Source organism: Anopheles gambiae, chromosome X (genome assembly GCF_943734735.2).
Source record: "Anopheles gambiae chromosome X, idAnoGambNW_F1_1, whole genome shotgun sequence".
NCBI lineage: Eukaryota > Metazoa > Arthropoda > Insecta > Diptera > Culicidae > Anopheles > Anopheles gambiae.
Window position 1 is genome coordinate 17654886 of NC_064600.1, and position 16933 is coordinate 17671818.

The window sequence follows — 16933 nt, forward strand, 5'->3', positions numbered from 1 at the left end:
TATTATTTAATATATTCAACAACAGCTTCAGTTTGTTCAATTGTCACAACGCACCCATTTACTTGAAATTAAGCTTACTCTCCTTAGTACGATGCAGCATTTAATCGTGTCTAGTTGCATTCCAACGATAGCATCCTGAAACGATTTGCTTGAGCAGATATCCGAAAACTCATCCATTACTTGTTTCACGGGGAAAGAAAGGTGAAGTGCGGGTGAAATTACCATGCTATGGTTACTGACATACAGTTTTGCGCAGATCGTCTGAGCGTAATTGTCTGCCCAAGGATTGCCGGACGAATTATTACATGCAGCTGTGCGGTTTTATTGCACCCGATTGCTTTGCCGGGCGAACGTCTCGGCGCAAGCGATGTGATGTGCATCTTACTACAGAATAAGTAAATCGAGGAGATTGTGGAGATTTATTTATTTATTTATTTATTTATTTATTATTAATTTACGTTATCGGGCAATAGGCCTAAATAACAGATACAAATTCTTAATTAGTAAACAACTTAAACATAAATAACACTAGCCCTCTACAACTGACAAAGGCGAGAAACAGGGATATGAAAATCTGCAGATGATTCAAGTCTATTGTAGCTGACACACATTTTAATTAAAGGGTCGTTAGCGCCAAATGAAGAAGATCGAAATGGGATCCTGATTAAAGACTTGCTTCTAAGATCCCTAGTAGGTGCAGAAAAGCTGATCAGATTTAAAATTTCAGGTGCATCAATAAGCCCATTTAATAACTTATGCATGAAAATACATTGAGCATTCTTTCTCCTGTGTTCTAAAGTTTCGAGATCAAATAACTGACACCTGACATGGTACGGGGGGCGTGGCATTTGGTTTGACCAAGGAAGACGATAAAACATAGCGCGTGTCACCTTTTTCTGAACTTTTTCTATCATGTCTATATAGGTCACTTGGTTTGGACACCAAACAACGCAAGCAAATTCTAGTATAGGACGGACTAAGGCACAGTATAATGATTTAAGACAGAAAGGATCCTTAATGTCGGAAGAAGCACGTAGAATAAAACCTAACATATTTAATGCTTTTGAGACGATTGTGTGGAAATGGCACGATAATATAAGTTTACTGTCTAACATTATTCCTAAATCACGAACTACAGATGACCGCAGCACACTGTCTTGACCAATTTTGTAATTAAAAGTTATTGGAATCCTTTTCTTAGGGAAAGTAATGCAAGTTACATTTTTGTACATTCACAAACATTTCGTTATCATGGCACCACGTCAAAAAACGGTTTACGGAATCTTGAAGTATTTCGCAGTGATTTGAATTGTCAACAGCAAGGAACATCTTAGGATCGTCTGCATATAGTAAAACATTGACGTAATTATTAGCAGCCCGTTGATCGTTATGAATCTGAACAAGAATACAATTAATTAACTCGATGATCGAATGAAAGCATATGCAAACGATTTGGCATTGCTTTATTTCGAATGTATTTAATTGTACATCATGACTATCGAATATGGCTTTTAATAGAGAAACAATGGGATATCAAACTTAGAAAAGAACATTTTATTTCTAGTTAAAGTGACTCATGCACAATACATCTAATAATGCACGGAAGTTTCCACGTTATCTTGCTTGCTAAAACAGATCGAACAGATCGATACAGTCCAATGCACTGGCAGCGCAGTGGATGTTTTCTACGTCTTCTTTTTGTCACCAATCGATCAGTGCCTTGTTAGATTTTCTTTTATTTTCCTGTGAAGTATTTTCCATGGGCCGGTCTGGTGGTACAGTCGTCAACTCGAACGACTTAACAAAATGCCCATCATGGGTTCAAGCCCAGAATATACCGTGCCCCCATACGTAGGACTGACTATCCTTCAACGGTAACAAAAAGTCACTGAAAGCCAAGCCCACTTCACTAGTGGGTACAGGCAGGCCTTGACCGGCAGCGGTTGTTGTGCCACTAGACGAAGAAGAGGAAGTATTCTCCAGCAGCAGTGAGTATGGAAAGGCTGACGCGAGAATGGTCGTCTGAGCTTTGCGGGCATTATGTTTTTGGTTTTCGCACACGTGCTATCTTGCCGCTGCTCGTTCAGCGGTCGTGTCGTTCTTCGGCGCTTAGCCGGTACAACGTCCGATATAGACAAGTTGTCTAGGGCAGACAGGTGGTAAGACGCATCTTGTCACAGGCCACGAGCTTCTTTTGAGACATATCCGTCCTTAACCGCCAAACGGTACACGGCCTACTTACATGTAAATGACTAACAAGAACAATTCGTAGCATGATACAGGATTGCTTCATTAATGAGTTGCTGAATTCAATTTTAATATTTGATAAACTAAGCTTCAAAGCTTATTTGCACGAATTTAGAAACCTCAATAACCGAGAGTTTGGGGTTATAGTTCCTCTTGTCCACTTTTACCAACGATGAGCAGTATTGTATCAAAATGTACGAATATATGACAATTTTGAATAGAAATCACTATTTCAATAGATACATCAAAAGTGAATGTGAGAAACAATGCAATAAATATGCTCGACCACGTCAATATGCCGGAAGAAACTCTCCAAAGCATCGGGGTATTGACCGAGCAAAATAGACAAAGGTTAATAATAAAACAGCTGAGACTTAATCTCTTTACTGCAAAGGAACATGGTGGAAGACGAAGAAGCAAGCGAGAAAGAGAGAGAATGTGGGACTAAACGAGAAAGAGAAAGTGATCGTTTGGAAGACAGCATGTTCTTGGCCGCTGGGTTCCATTCTACTGATTCTTCTTCGGCCCACTCCATCACCCTCTTTCATACTTCCTTCGCAGCATCATTCGCCGGGGACTTTCAAAGGTGCTTGCGATGCGACGCAAACCGTATGTTTTTGCATAACCACCCCCGGGGGCATGTCATAAACCGTCCGTCTGCGTCGGACGGCACAAACGGCGGCGATCGCGGTGCCCAATCGATGAATGAAGATCACATATCTTCATCTGTCGTGTTATTTTACGAAGCTTTATGGCATTCGTCTCTCGTGCGGCTCGAGATAACTGTGAGCATTATGGCTCGTAAAACGCTGGAAGTTTGGTCAGCAGCTCCAGAGCGCCTCAGTGGCTTATATCCATTACTGCATACAATTACATCCCAAAGATCGTGTCTGTCTGTGGCATTGAGATCGCATATTGATTAAAATAGTCGCATAATTGCTTTTTCTTATTTATGATTTATTTCGCTAGCGAAACAAGCATTCTGGAACTACACTCTCATTCCTGTAACAAAATCCGTCTTGGTAAAAGAGTTTCAAAAAACATGAAATAATAAGTATTTGTGGATGTTTATAAAGTATAGTTTTATTTTGTTTCAAAAATATTTCTAACGAAGCTCGTATAGACTGATCATGGAAATGGTATGCGATTGGCAGTAAGTACAATGGTGAGTTATTCCAAATTCATTCAAATCAGTGTGAAACAACCTTCTTCTAATGCACTGAGCTCCACTCCTTGCTCAAGTGAAAGTAAACGTGAACCTCGAATCGATATACAAAGATTTAAAAAACAAACTTTAAATTGCACATTTCACTTGCACTCGATCACTATTCTTCAGCGTGGGTATCCTCTTCACTCTGCCAGGATGCATGCTTCGCTGATAAACGAAGCTTTAGAATGAGCGATATGGAATCCAACAGCGACTGGACGAAAGCACGTGGAAGACATTACACACCCAACCAGGCTCTTGGGAAGAGAGATGTGGCAGCCGATGAGGTATAAATGCTGTGCTCAAGTCGATCGGACTGGGAAATGGTAGGAAAAACACATCACTGAATGAAATTTTCCACTTCCACGCACACAAACACACACTCATACTTACACAGCGTCAGTGAACGGCAAAAGTTGGTTGGACTGCTTCACGACCTTGAGACGAGTATCGTCCACCACGGTGTTGTCCATAATGCGGGAGACGAAAAGAGCCTGTTTATCGCTCTGGTAGCGCAGTATCGCCCAACCGAGCGGCTCTCGGTCCTGATCCCGCAGCACGGACACATCCCTCAGGAGGCCATACGTCCCAAACAGTTCGCGCAGCCGCACCGCTCCGAACGACTGCCCCAAGCCGGACACGCGCACGTACCCACCAAGGAACCAGTTCGTCTGCAGGCCCTGGAACTCGGCCGGCGAAACTGGTGGTGTGCCTCCTCCGTGTCCATGGCCGACCTAAACGACACATACGCCTCACGGTACCCGTACACGCTCCGGCCCATTACTATTTGCATCACCCGGCCTATCCGACCGAAAAGCTCGTGTAGTACTTGCTCGTCGATCCATTCGCTGAAATTGGTAACGTGCAGCTCGGTGGACGTCAGGATTGGCCGGCTGGTGGTAGTAAAGCTGGCCGCCGCGTACATCCGAGTGCCCGCCAGCCAAGCACCGTTCAGGTGACGGGCAGCGGTTCTGGCTGGTCGTAAACGACGATTGCGCTTTTTACCGCGACGGAGAATGTGGGGCGCGAGCAGATCATCTCCCGGAAGGGGCCATATAGGTTCAACAACATACCAAGCATTCTATCGTCGTAGAGCGAGCTAATGTTGCCCAAAAACAGACAAAAGCGCTTATTCCGCGCAAATGCTTCTGGAAGTGGCACAACGCTGGCCGACCTGTCACGCACTTGGCCTGAAAAGAGCAGCACACATATCCACCACACACACGCACAAGCACGGTAGCAAATTAGCTCCAACTTTTTGAATATATTTATGGTGGAGCTTACCTCCGCTGTAAGCATGCATCATATTTTGTTTGGGTTTTGTTGTTCACTCACACTGCAAAAGAAATCTGGAACGAAAATTGCACTAATATTGCATCGAACTCTCTTCACCGAGCTGCCGTATCGAAGTGACGATCCGAAAGGAAGCGACAGCAACATGCTGCTACACTGAAACACTCTCGCTGACCGACGCGTTTGTGGTAGATTGAGAGAGACTTTGTCCCTGTTCGCTTTCGTGTGAGCGTTGCGCCCGATGTACAATAATCCACTCGCTCACATCTGTTGAGTGCAGCGTACGTTTGACGTCACTAGGGTGTAGTCAACATGTTTTATCGTTCTACTCAAGAAATCATCAAACCTGACAGAGTGAGACATCATGTTGGTTGTATTACTAAGGTGATGTTTCATCTCATTTATCAATAATTTTATACAAAAAAGGTGGTAGCTGTTGTACGCGATGTTGCGATAATTATTGACACCAAATTGTTTCATTCGATCTGTTTGATGAATCGAATTACAGATTCAAAATGACATTCGATAGTCATTCTAAAAAATGTCATTTGTCACAATGACACTCCTCCTGTACTCCTGTAATTCTAGATAAATGTTCTAATTGTTCGAGTGTAAATTTGAGTGGTTGAATAGGTAAATATTAGTAAATGCATGGTAAAGAAACGTTTACTCTGCAGGAAAAATGTCAAATGTCCTAGAACCTGTCATGAACCTATATCGTTCCTGGAATCGATCATGAATCCATATCCGTTCTGAAACCGATCATGTACTCCTACCGGTCGTGGAACCTATTATGAACGCATACCGGTCCTGGAACCGATCATGAATCCATACTGGTCCTGGAAACAATCATTCAACCTTACCGGTCCTGGAACCGATCTTGAACCCGTACCGGTTCTGGAATCGAATGTAAAACGTCGATCACGAACACATATCGGTTCTGGAATCTATCATGAACCTAAATCGATTCTTGAAACCTATCATGAACCCACACTGTTCCTGGAATCTAGCATGCAGCATACCATGCCATTCCGGTCCTCCCAAGGAACATGTTCAATCTTATCATAGTTTCAACGTTATTTTTACGGTTATTTCATCAAGTCTCCCTTTTTCATTTGCATGTCTTGTATGGCCTAATAAGACTATCCAGCATATTCTATTCCTATAACCGAGCCGTCTCGACGTCGCGTTGACGAATTTTGTGTGTTCATTTGTATGCAAAAGTTAACTTTGGATTTCATTTTCTCGCCTCGAATCGAATCGAGTAAAGATTTTTTCAAATGCCCTCAATTTGCACCACAAGCTATGTCAAGGCTGTGCCATAATAAACAAGACATAAAAAGTGTTTTGGAAACTTCCAGTCATGTATACTTTTGTATTACAAAATATCATTTTGGCTTTTTGGGGAATTTGTTGGACAAAATATCTTCATGGCTGACACATATTGGACACACAAATGAACTATCATATCAATAAAAATGGATTCCATTGGCTTAATATCAGTATGACTTTCCAGATCACAATTTGCAGTTCTATTGTTGTGGCTAAGATAGTTTTAAACAGCATACAGCTTTAATAAGCACTTGTGCAGACTAACAAGTTTTAAGACTCTCCACGTTAAGGTAGTGTCCGAGATACGCGGAACCTGGTATATAAATATTTACACAATCGTTGTTACGTTCGCGATAATTATTCCGTAACGAATGTCTCAAACTGTAATTTCGCGTGGTGCGCGATCATCTTAATCTAGAAACCGGGAACGCTACGTGTAAAAGCGGAATAAATATGCGTCACAAACACTAACATACGGCACTCACGCGTACGTACACTTATGTACTATTTATCCTTGGAAAGGATACACTAACACCCTAAAATGTATGGGCTTCCGGGGGTATAATAGGGACCGAACTTTTAATAAACAAACCATTCGGATTTTGCAACTCTAAGAAACTTCGTCTTTTTTTAATTTTGCATATTCGGATCACGAAAGAAATCTCTCATTCCTCTTCACCCCCTTCTGCGGCATAGGCTCCTCAAATTACTTGAGAGAGCAACTAGCGGGAAGGTTAATCATTGATGTCGAACGGTTGAGAAGATCGCTGTTACCCGAGCGGGTTTGATTTACAAGGCCGCATCCTTCGCGTGGCCCACAGATCCGTTCGCCCTAGTAACAATCGTGGTTTTATGATTTGATACAGTATCAGTTAATAGCACCATGATTAAAAACAAGCTAATTTCATTTGATTTTTCAAAATCAATAAGAAGCGAGAAGATGTTTGCATTATTCGGAATCGTATTTAATAATGTATACCGGAGATGAAACCACCCACCCGCATGCAAAATGAAAATAAACTTAAATCTATAATGGCTGAAAACCGCTTCTCCACGTTTTTCGTAAATAGCGTAGCTCAGGTATAGTCTGTATAGTGTGTTCCAAGTTCCTTAATATGCATTTAATGAGATCAGTTGATCTTGATGCTTCTTCTTCTTCTATTTGGCATAACGTCCTACGCGGACATGCCGGCCTACACCAGGCTTTCGAGACTTAATTCTTTACCACGCAGCCGGATAGTCCATCCTTGCTACGGGGGAACGGTCCATTCTAGGTTTGAACCCATGACGGGCATGTTATTGAGTCGTTCGAGTTTATAAGCCAGTATTATAAGCGCCTTCAGAGCGTTTTAAAGGTTTTACAACTTTAGAAACTGTTAAGCATCTTCGAAAGTCATGTTAAAACGATATGTTAGTACACTCATAGTAAAGCATTCTTTAGACATGATTAAGTATAAAACGTGTAGGTAATGTTTTTTGGACTGGAACGTATCATGAACCGATACCGGTGCTGCAGTCGATCATGGAGCGATACCGATCCAGAAATAGCTCCCGATTTCATTCATATCATAAACCAATACCTGAAACTGTTCGGAATTCGGAACGATACCTGACCTGATCCGGGTCAAGAACTGAAACGGTTCCAGTTCCAATTGATAAACCATACCCAGTAGTAATTTAGAAATAGTGTACGAATTCAAATATCGTAGGAGTTCACGGTACAAATTAGCGTAAAAGTTACCGTACAAGTTAAAAAAAAACTTGTAACATGAATAAGAATATGTGTTACGCGAAAATGTCATCCATAAGTATTACTTAAGTTAAACTGGTTTCTGGGTCGTTTATTTCCAAACAAAACAAACGGTCTAAATTTTCACCGCGAGTATATGTGTCTATTTTGATATTTCGAAGACATATTGTGCAGTCAAAACTAAAAAAAAACTAAAATCAAAACAGGTGGAGTATAATATAATAAATAAGCCCAAGGTTTTTTTCTAAAAATTTGCTTCAATTTTATTCAATAATTTTGATTTACCAAAAATACAAAATTACAACTCTTTATCCATGTATCGAAAATTGCAAGACTACATTCAACATCATTGAAACACACAGGACTTTATCCAGTTCATTCGCTCCCTTCACTCCCTCTGCTGCTGCTGGCAGGTATCGGCATACCAACTCAGCTCATCGCCAGCTCCACTGCTCAACAGCTTAAACCTACGGAAGCAAAATACATAACATTAGCAAACTCATCAACAACCACACTACTTTCTTGTTCACCGACCTCCACACGTGCACAGCGATCAACGCCTTCGGCTGCATCTTCCGAGACCTCCACGATGGCTTCTTTGTGAGCTTCGTCGTGAGTGGTCTCTTGCTCGACGTGATCCTCGTCCACGCTGTTTGCCTCTTCCAGGATTTTCTCCAAAGCTTCTAGCTTGTCACTTTCAGCTATCGGCTCTCCACTGATGTCTTCACTTTCACCTCGCTCCACAATGTCGCTCATTGCATCTTCTAGAGCCTTCTTGATCTTCGACTGATCTTCAACCAGCTCCTCGTCCTTCTGATCTTGAGCGACCTTATGCTTATCCCGTTCCTGAACAAACAATATCAAATCACTCCCTGGCTCAGTGGCCTCCTCTGCAGCCCACTGGTTCAAAGGAATGCTCACGTATAAGTCTCCCAATTCGAATGCACTCAGCTCCTTCTCTGGGGTGGTAGCCATGGCTCAGCCGCTGTTCTGCACACAGAAACACTTGAAACCGATCACGGATAATGTCACTGGACGACAAACAAGAATTGTAGCGCTCGATAGGGAAAGTTCCACTAGCTTAGACTTGCACTTAGACACTTGCACAACGCTCGCCACGAAGATGTTACTAGCTTCACAATATTTGAACAACGAAAGGGTGCGTGCGCAATGAGGGATCGGCTTTTATAGCCCTCTAATGCACAAAACATGTCAATGTGTTTGTGTAATTGTATTCTTAGTGTAAGTGACCAACCGTGTGCAGTTATTTGCCTGACTCAGTCTTGATACTTCCCAGGGTTCCTCAGCATTAGCTACGTTAAAAGACAGGATAGATAAAATTGTGTAATAGAATGATACAAATGATTTTATTCATGTAAGATCTGCATCGAAAATCTGTGATTTGATACGTATGTCATCTTTCCGTCGAGTGCTGTCTTGTTTATTAATTGAATTTAATTTTCTCATGCTCGAGATGGGACTGTTTCGGATGATATTCTGCTCGTATTTGATGTACTTTGTATACCATGCGCTGGAAAGCCCTGCCCAGAGCACAGTTTCGTTCGGTACGTGCCTATATGATCACAAACATCGTTCGCTCATTGTACGCAAGTGTTCGCGTAGAGAAGATGGTGCGATGAGTAATACTTCACCACAACAGCGCAACTTCGCTGTACAGGATTAGCTGCAAAAATTATTGATGATATTCTAGGGATGTACTAAAAGGCATATTGGCATAAAATCGTTGTAAAAACAACATTCAGGTTGTTTAAATATTCATTAAATATATTTTCAAATCTAGATAAGCTGTTTCGATGCGAAGTGCCGACAGTGCGAAATACAGCCGAAACGATCTTCACCGATCGATCGTTCTCAGACACACACGGCTCTTTAGAGTAAGGTCGGATTATGCCAGAGAGAGCGCGTGAGGTCTGGCTGCATTCTTTCATCTAACGCAGTGGTCTCCAAACTTTCCAGTTCGCGGCCCGCATTGATTTACAAATAACGTTTTTGAGGGCCATGTTGACGTTACCTCTAGAATGTTTGAAAGCTCAAATGTTATTTTGTTTAGAAAATACTTACTGAATGTATCATATGTATGCAGCTTTCTTCTAATTAATCTTGATTTTCATCTGTCAAAAGTAACAAATCATATTTTTTGATTAATTAATCCAAAAAACTAAGCTATTAATTTAAACCTTTAAAACTCATCGCGGGCCGCATACGATCCTGCAGCAGTAGTTTGGAGTCCTCTGAGCTAATAGATAGATAAATTAAATTTATTTAACACATTTGTATCAAATTTATTTAACCAATAAAGACTATTCTGAAATCGTTAAAGCAACCAAGATATGGTATGGCCAAGCTCGGTTATGACGGTTAATATCATGGCCTATCCCGCAACTGGAAATATTCTAAGACAAAAGTCCTTGCATAATTTGTTTCTTAAATTACGAGAACGTTGAATATTAGAAAAGTCCTTAACTTTTGAACGAAGTTGTTATCCCAGCATGAACTGCTCTCGAACCAATATTTGGAACACCAATACCGCGCGCGTTATCTATTTGTGTGTTATTATTTCAAATACGATCTTGGCCCACGTAGTCAAATGAGTTTGCTGTAGCTGATAGCAATGACTATTCCTCTTTTGTGTTTTGTGAAAATCGTTGATCAACGGGGGAAAGGACCGCCACGAGCTTCTACAAGTGACGTCAGACGTGCGCTACTTAGCGAAAGTCATCAACACAGCCTTAACTTGTTGGTGTTGCTGAAAAGTGCAATACACTCAACCGATATTTGCGAGTGCATTTTTGCGCATATTGCAGTACATCGGACGCAGCGCTCAAATGAGAGCGAATAGGGACAACGTCTCTCTCAATCTCCCACAAACGCGTCGGTCAGCGAGAGTGTTTCAGTGTACCAGCATGTCGCTTCCTTTTCGATCGTCACTTCGGTACGGCAACTTGGAGAGGAAAGTTCGATGCAAGATGAATGCATATTTCGTAAGTGATTTCTTTTGCAGTGCGAGTGGAAAACAAAAACTAAACAACATTATGCATGCTTACACAGGAGGTAAGCTTCATCATAAATATATTCAAAAAGTTGGAGCTAATTTGCTACCGTGCTTGTGCGTGTGTGTGGTGGATATGTGTGCTGCTCTTTTCAGGCCAAGTGCGTGACAGGTCGGCCAGCGTTGTGCCACTTCCAGAAGCATTTGCGCGGAATAAGCGCTTTTGTCTGTTTTTGGGCAACATTACCTCGCTCTACGACGATAGAATGCTTGGTATGTTGTTGAACCTATATGGCCTCTTCCGGGAGATGATCTGCTCGCGCCCCACATTCTCCATCGCGGTAAAAAGCGCAATCGTCGTTTACGACCAGCCAGAACCGCTGGAGAACGCGGCCCGTCACCTGAACGGTGCTTGGCTGGCGGGCACTCGGATGTACGCGGCGGCCAGCTTTACTACCACCAGCCGGCCAATCCTGACGTCCACCGAGCTGCACGTTACTAATTTAAGCGAATGGATCGACGAGGAAGTACTACACGAGCTTTTCGGTCGGATAGGCCGGGTGATGCAAATAGTAATGGGCCGGTGCGTGTACGGGTACCGTGAGGCGTATGTGTCGTTTAGGTCGGCCATGGACACGGAGGAGGCACACTTGCTGCTCAACGGATGGGATATGGGAGATGGGTTTGCGCTCCGCGTGCGACATTCTAGCACCAGTTTCGCCGGCCGAGTTCCAGCGCCTGCAGACGAACTGGTTCCTCGGTGGGTACGTGCGCGTGTCCGGCTTGGGGCAGTCGTTCGGAGCGGTGCGGCTGCGCGAACTGTTTGGGACGTATGGCCTCCTGAGGGATGTGTCCGTACTGCGGGATCAGGACCGAGAGCCGCTCGGTTGGGCGATACTGCGCTACCAGAGCGATAAACATGCTCTTTTCGTCTCCCGCATTATGGACAACACCGTGGTGGACGATTCCCGTCTCAAGGTCGTGAAGCTGTCCAGCCAACTATTGCCGTTCACTGACGCTGTGTAAGTATGAGTGTGTGTTTGTGTGCGTGGAAGTGGAAAATTTCATTCAGTGATGTGTTTTTCCTACCATTTCCCAGTCCGATCGACTTGAGCACAGCATTTATACCTCATCGGCTGCCACATCCCTCTTCCCAAGAGCCTGGTTGGGTGTGTAATGTCTTCCACGTGCTTTCGCCCAGTCGCTGTTGGATTCCATATCGCTCATTCTAAAGCTTCGTTTATCAGCGAAGCATGCATCCAGGCAGAGTGAAGAGGATACCCACGCTGAAGAATAGTGATCGAGTGCAAGTGAAATGTGCAATTTAAAGTTTTTTTTTAATCTTTGTATATAGATTCAAGGTTCACGTTTACTTTCACATGAGCAAGGAGTGGAGCTCAGTGCATTAGAAGAAGGTTGTTTCACACTTATTTGAATGAATTTGGAATAACTCACCATTGTACTTACTGCCAATCGCATACCATTTCCATTATCAGTCTATACGAGCTTCGTTAGAAATATTAGAAATATTAGAAATATAGGGGAAAGCGGGGCAAAATGGGCATGTGGGGCAAAATGGGCACCCTCTATTTAAGCATTATTTGACTACAAAGATGCTTTCCAATGCTCAAAATGTATTCATTAGAGTGTTCTATGAACACCATGTAAGTTTCATAACCCTTACATAACAAATAACTAAGAAAAATGCAAAATAAGGTTTAGCAGCATATTGATGTAATTTTTGCCACTTCGAAAATAAGCTTAAACGTGTGTCACAGGGATGCGTTGAAGTTTTTCATGATATATTTTTAAAGATATGATATTTCTTTACAATTTGTCTGAAGAAAGCAAGGCGATTGAATGCGTATTTTTACTAATATAATAAAAAGTACAAAAATGCTTCACGTGGGGCAAAATGGGCAGTTACGCTTGGGGCAAAATGGGCAGATGCTTTTGACATACGGCGCGTGGTGAGGCTATGGTGTTGTATTTGTCGCCTCAATACTGATAACAGGCACAGCTTCAAAACATTCGATTTTGTAGATTTAAACGTGTAAAAACTGTTATAATTTTGATAACATATTTTTGGAAGAATTTTAAGGGCTTTTCTGACCAGCAAATCAAAAGATAGAACGAAAAATACATTTCACGAAACGTGCGCAAAAGCATAGACCATTACCTAAGCGCAGTTGTTGTGGCCCATATTGCCCCAGTGTTTTGACGTTTCACAGTTTGTTTACATATGCCCATTTTGCCCCAGGGCTATGCCCATTTTACCCCGTGTGTCAAAATAGCTTCTCGTAAAACATCAACTTTTATTTTACATTATTTTATTGTTTTTAAGTTGTTTTCATTATATGTGGCAATTTTAATCCATAGATAAATGGTGGAGGTATACCATAATGAAACAAAAATTGTGTTTTGTGGAATATTCAAAGGAATATTCAGTAAATTGCTTAACATGCCCATTTTGCCCCGCTTTCCCCTAACACTGGAAACTCTTCCACCAAGACGGGTTTTGTTACGGTGATGAGAGTGAAGTTCAAGAATGCTTGTTTCGCTAGCGAAATAAATCATAAACAAGAAAAAGCAATTTTGGACCTGTTTTAATTAAAAGGCATTATCAATGCCACAGACAGACACGATATTTGGGATGTTATTTTATGCAGTAATAAGGATAAGCCACTAAAGCGCTCTGGAGCTGCCGACCAAACTTCCAGCGTTTTACGAGCCATAATGCTTGCAGTCATCTCGAACCGCATGAGAGACGAATGCCATAAAGCCTCGTAAAACAACACGATAGACGAAGATATGTGATCTTCATTCATCGATTGGGCACCGCGATCGCCGCCGTTTGTGCCGTCCGACGCAGACGGACGGTTTATGACATGGCCCCGGGGGTGGTTATGCGAAAACATACGGTTTGCGTCGCATCGCAAGCACCTTTGAAAGTCCCCGGCGAATGATGCTGCGAAGGAAGTATGAAAGAGGGTGATGGAGTGGGCCGAAGAAGAATCAGTAGAATGGAACCAAGCGTCCAAGAACATGCTGTCTTCCAAACGATCACTTTCTCTTTCTCGTTTAGTCCCACATTCTCTCTCTTTCTCGCTTGCTTTTTCGTCTTCCACCATGTTCCTTTGCAGTAAAGAGATTAAGTCTCAGCTGTTTTATCATTTACTTTTGTCTATTTTGCTCGGTCAATACCCCGATGCTTTGGAGAGTTTCTTCCGGCATATTGACGTGGTCGAGCATATTTATTGTATTATTTGCCACATTCACTTTTGATGTACCTATTTAAATAGTGATTTCTATTCAAAATTGTCATATATTCGTACATTTTGATACAATACTGCTCATCGTTGGTAAAAGTGGACAAGAGGAACTATAACCCCAAACTCTCGGTTATTGAGGTTTCTAAATTCGTGCAAATAAGCTTTGAAGCTTAGTTTATCAAATATTAAAATTGAATTCAGCAACTCATTAATGAAGCAATCCTCTATAATGTAGTTGTTAGTCATTTACATGTAAGTAGGCCGTATACCGTTTGGCGGTTAAGGACGGACATGTCTCAAAAGAAGCTCGTGGCCTGTGACAAGATGCGTCTTACCACCTGTCTGCCCTTGACAACTTGTCTACGTGGAGTCCTTATGGGGCCGGTTCGGACGTTGCACCGACTTTCGAAGCGCGTGAACGAGACGACCGCTCAACGAGCTGATAGCACGTGTGTGAGAAGCAAAAACATAATCCCCGCAATGCTCGGTCGACCATTCTCGCGTTAGCCTTTCTATTAATGCTACTTGCCTGCCATTGCTTTCGGATACTACTGCTGAAAAATACTTCACAGGAAAATAAAAGAAAATCTAACAAGGCACTGATTGATTGGTGACAAAAAGAAGACGTAGGAAACATCCACTTCGCTGCCAGTGCATTGGACTGTCTCGATCTTTTTGATCTGTGTTAGCAAGATAACGTGGAAACTTACGTGCATTATCAGATGTATTGTGCCTGAGTCAGTGTAACTAGAAACAAAATGTTCTTTTTAAAGTTTGATATCCCGTTGCTTCTCTATAAAAATCTTTTCTCCGAAAGTCATGGTGCACAATAAAACAAAACAATAGTAAAGCTTTTACATATGCTTTAATTCCATCGCCAAATTTATGAATTTTAATTGTATTCTTGTTCCGATACATGACGATCAACGGAATGCAAATGATATACCGACACTGAAATAACCATTCACCATCCCCTTCATTGACTCAAACTGTAATAGGATGCACATCACATCGCTTGCGCCGAGACGTTCGCCCATCAAAGCAATCGGGTGCAATAAAACCGCACAGCAGCATGTAATAATTCGTCCGGCAAACCCTGGGCAGACAATTGCGCTCAGACGATCTGCGCGAAACTGTATGTCAGTAACCATAGCATGCTAATTTTACCCGCACCTTTTTTTCCCCGTGAAACAACTAATGGATGAGTTTTCGGATATCTGCTCAAGCAAATCGTTTCAGGATGCTATCGTTGGAATGCAACTAGACACGATTAAATGCTGCATCGTACTAAGGAGAGTAAGCTTTATTTCAAGTAAATGGGTGCGTTGTGACAATTGAACAAACTGAAGCTGTTGTTGAATATATTAAATAATATTAAAGTTTAATAGTTCAATAAGAATGCTGCGTTATTATAATCAAAGTAGAGTACACGAAATAACATTGAGCTGAATAGTTCTATCAAATGGGATATTAATAAAATTGTAGTGCTCTCAGTGTCAAGGCCCTCAGTGTATGTACAAATCAATGAATATTGAGCGTTATTACTACTGGAATACATCATCGTTGAGAACCAGATTTCCAAAGATTTTAAACACTGCATCGTTATCTTCAATTCCAGGAGCTTTGGAAGCTTTGCGACCAAAACGCCCGGCCTGTTGTCTGGTAGTGACGTTGAGTTTGGGTACGACAGCCTGACTTGGCCTCAGATCGTCCGATCGAGCGCCACGTACTTTTCTTTCACTGCTGGTAGCACCATGCGAGGGATTCCGCTTGGGCTCGAGCTCGGATGTCTCGGATGTTCTCCAGCGAACCTCATTCATTCGCTCCCGGTATGTTTTGACAAACCAGCGGCAATGGCGGGTCTTCATAACAAGACTAGCTACATCCGCTGATTCTAATAGCACGAACACAGCGTTGGACGGACTGTGCCGGATCTGGGGCTGCATGCACAACAGAACTCGGCCGTACGGTGCGAACCGCTTGCAAATGGCGCGATGCGTTAGGTACTGCTCCTTGTTGCCGATTACGACAGTGCGCTGGTAGTGGTGCAGCTCGCTCGAACAGTCCCCATACGAGCACACCAGCAGCGGCTTGTCGTGGAACACCTTTCCGTTCAGTCGGCGGATCACATTTTGGACGTCCTGAGTGGTCGCGAACACGGCCGAGCCGTACAACAAGGACTCTCCAGTCATTGCATTTCGTGCGATCTTCGTTGAGACCACAGTGCCAGCCATCGAGAGGTAGCGGCGTAGCAGTTGGTCGTTTACGTTGGGCGCCAGATTTCCGACGTACACTTGCGTGAGGGTAGCTTTTCGCTCCATTGCTTGCAAGAACGGCTGTACAGGGGATACACGTGAACATACAGTTAGATGCAGTTTAGTGTAAAACTAGCACCACAAAAATCATCAAACACACACCCACACTCATACCTACATACAAACTGAGCAGCTTCGCAAAGGCACTATATTCCAACACTGACACAATAATCGAAGCCGAGATCGAAAAAGAGAATGCGAGCCACGCTCTAGCGCAAGAAGGTACGCATCGAAAGTGTTTTGAAGTGCTCACATGCACATTCATGCACACATCATCCGGTTAGAGTGTCCAGTTGTGCATCTGTGTAAGTGACTAGGTAATGTTCGAGCGCAATTGCGTCCACTGCAATCTCAAAAGTCTAATGCCCCATCCCGGAGTGACTTCTTAACCCTAACTTCGCTGTGCTACTACTACACTCCTTTATTGTTTGTCAGCTATTGTTCCATTGAGCTGTTGGCCATGCTCTTGGGATGGATCATATATTTTTTGCTCTGTTTGGAATATCT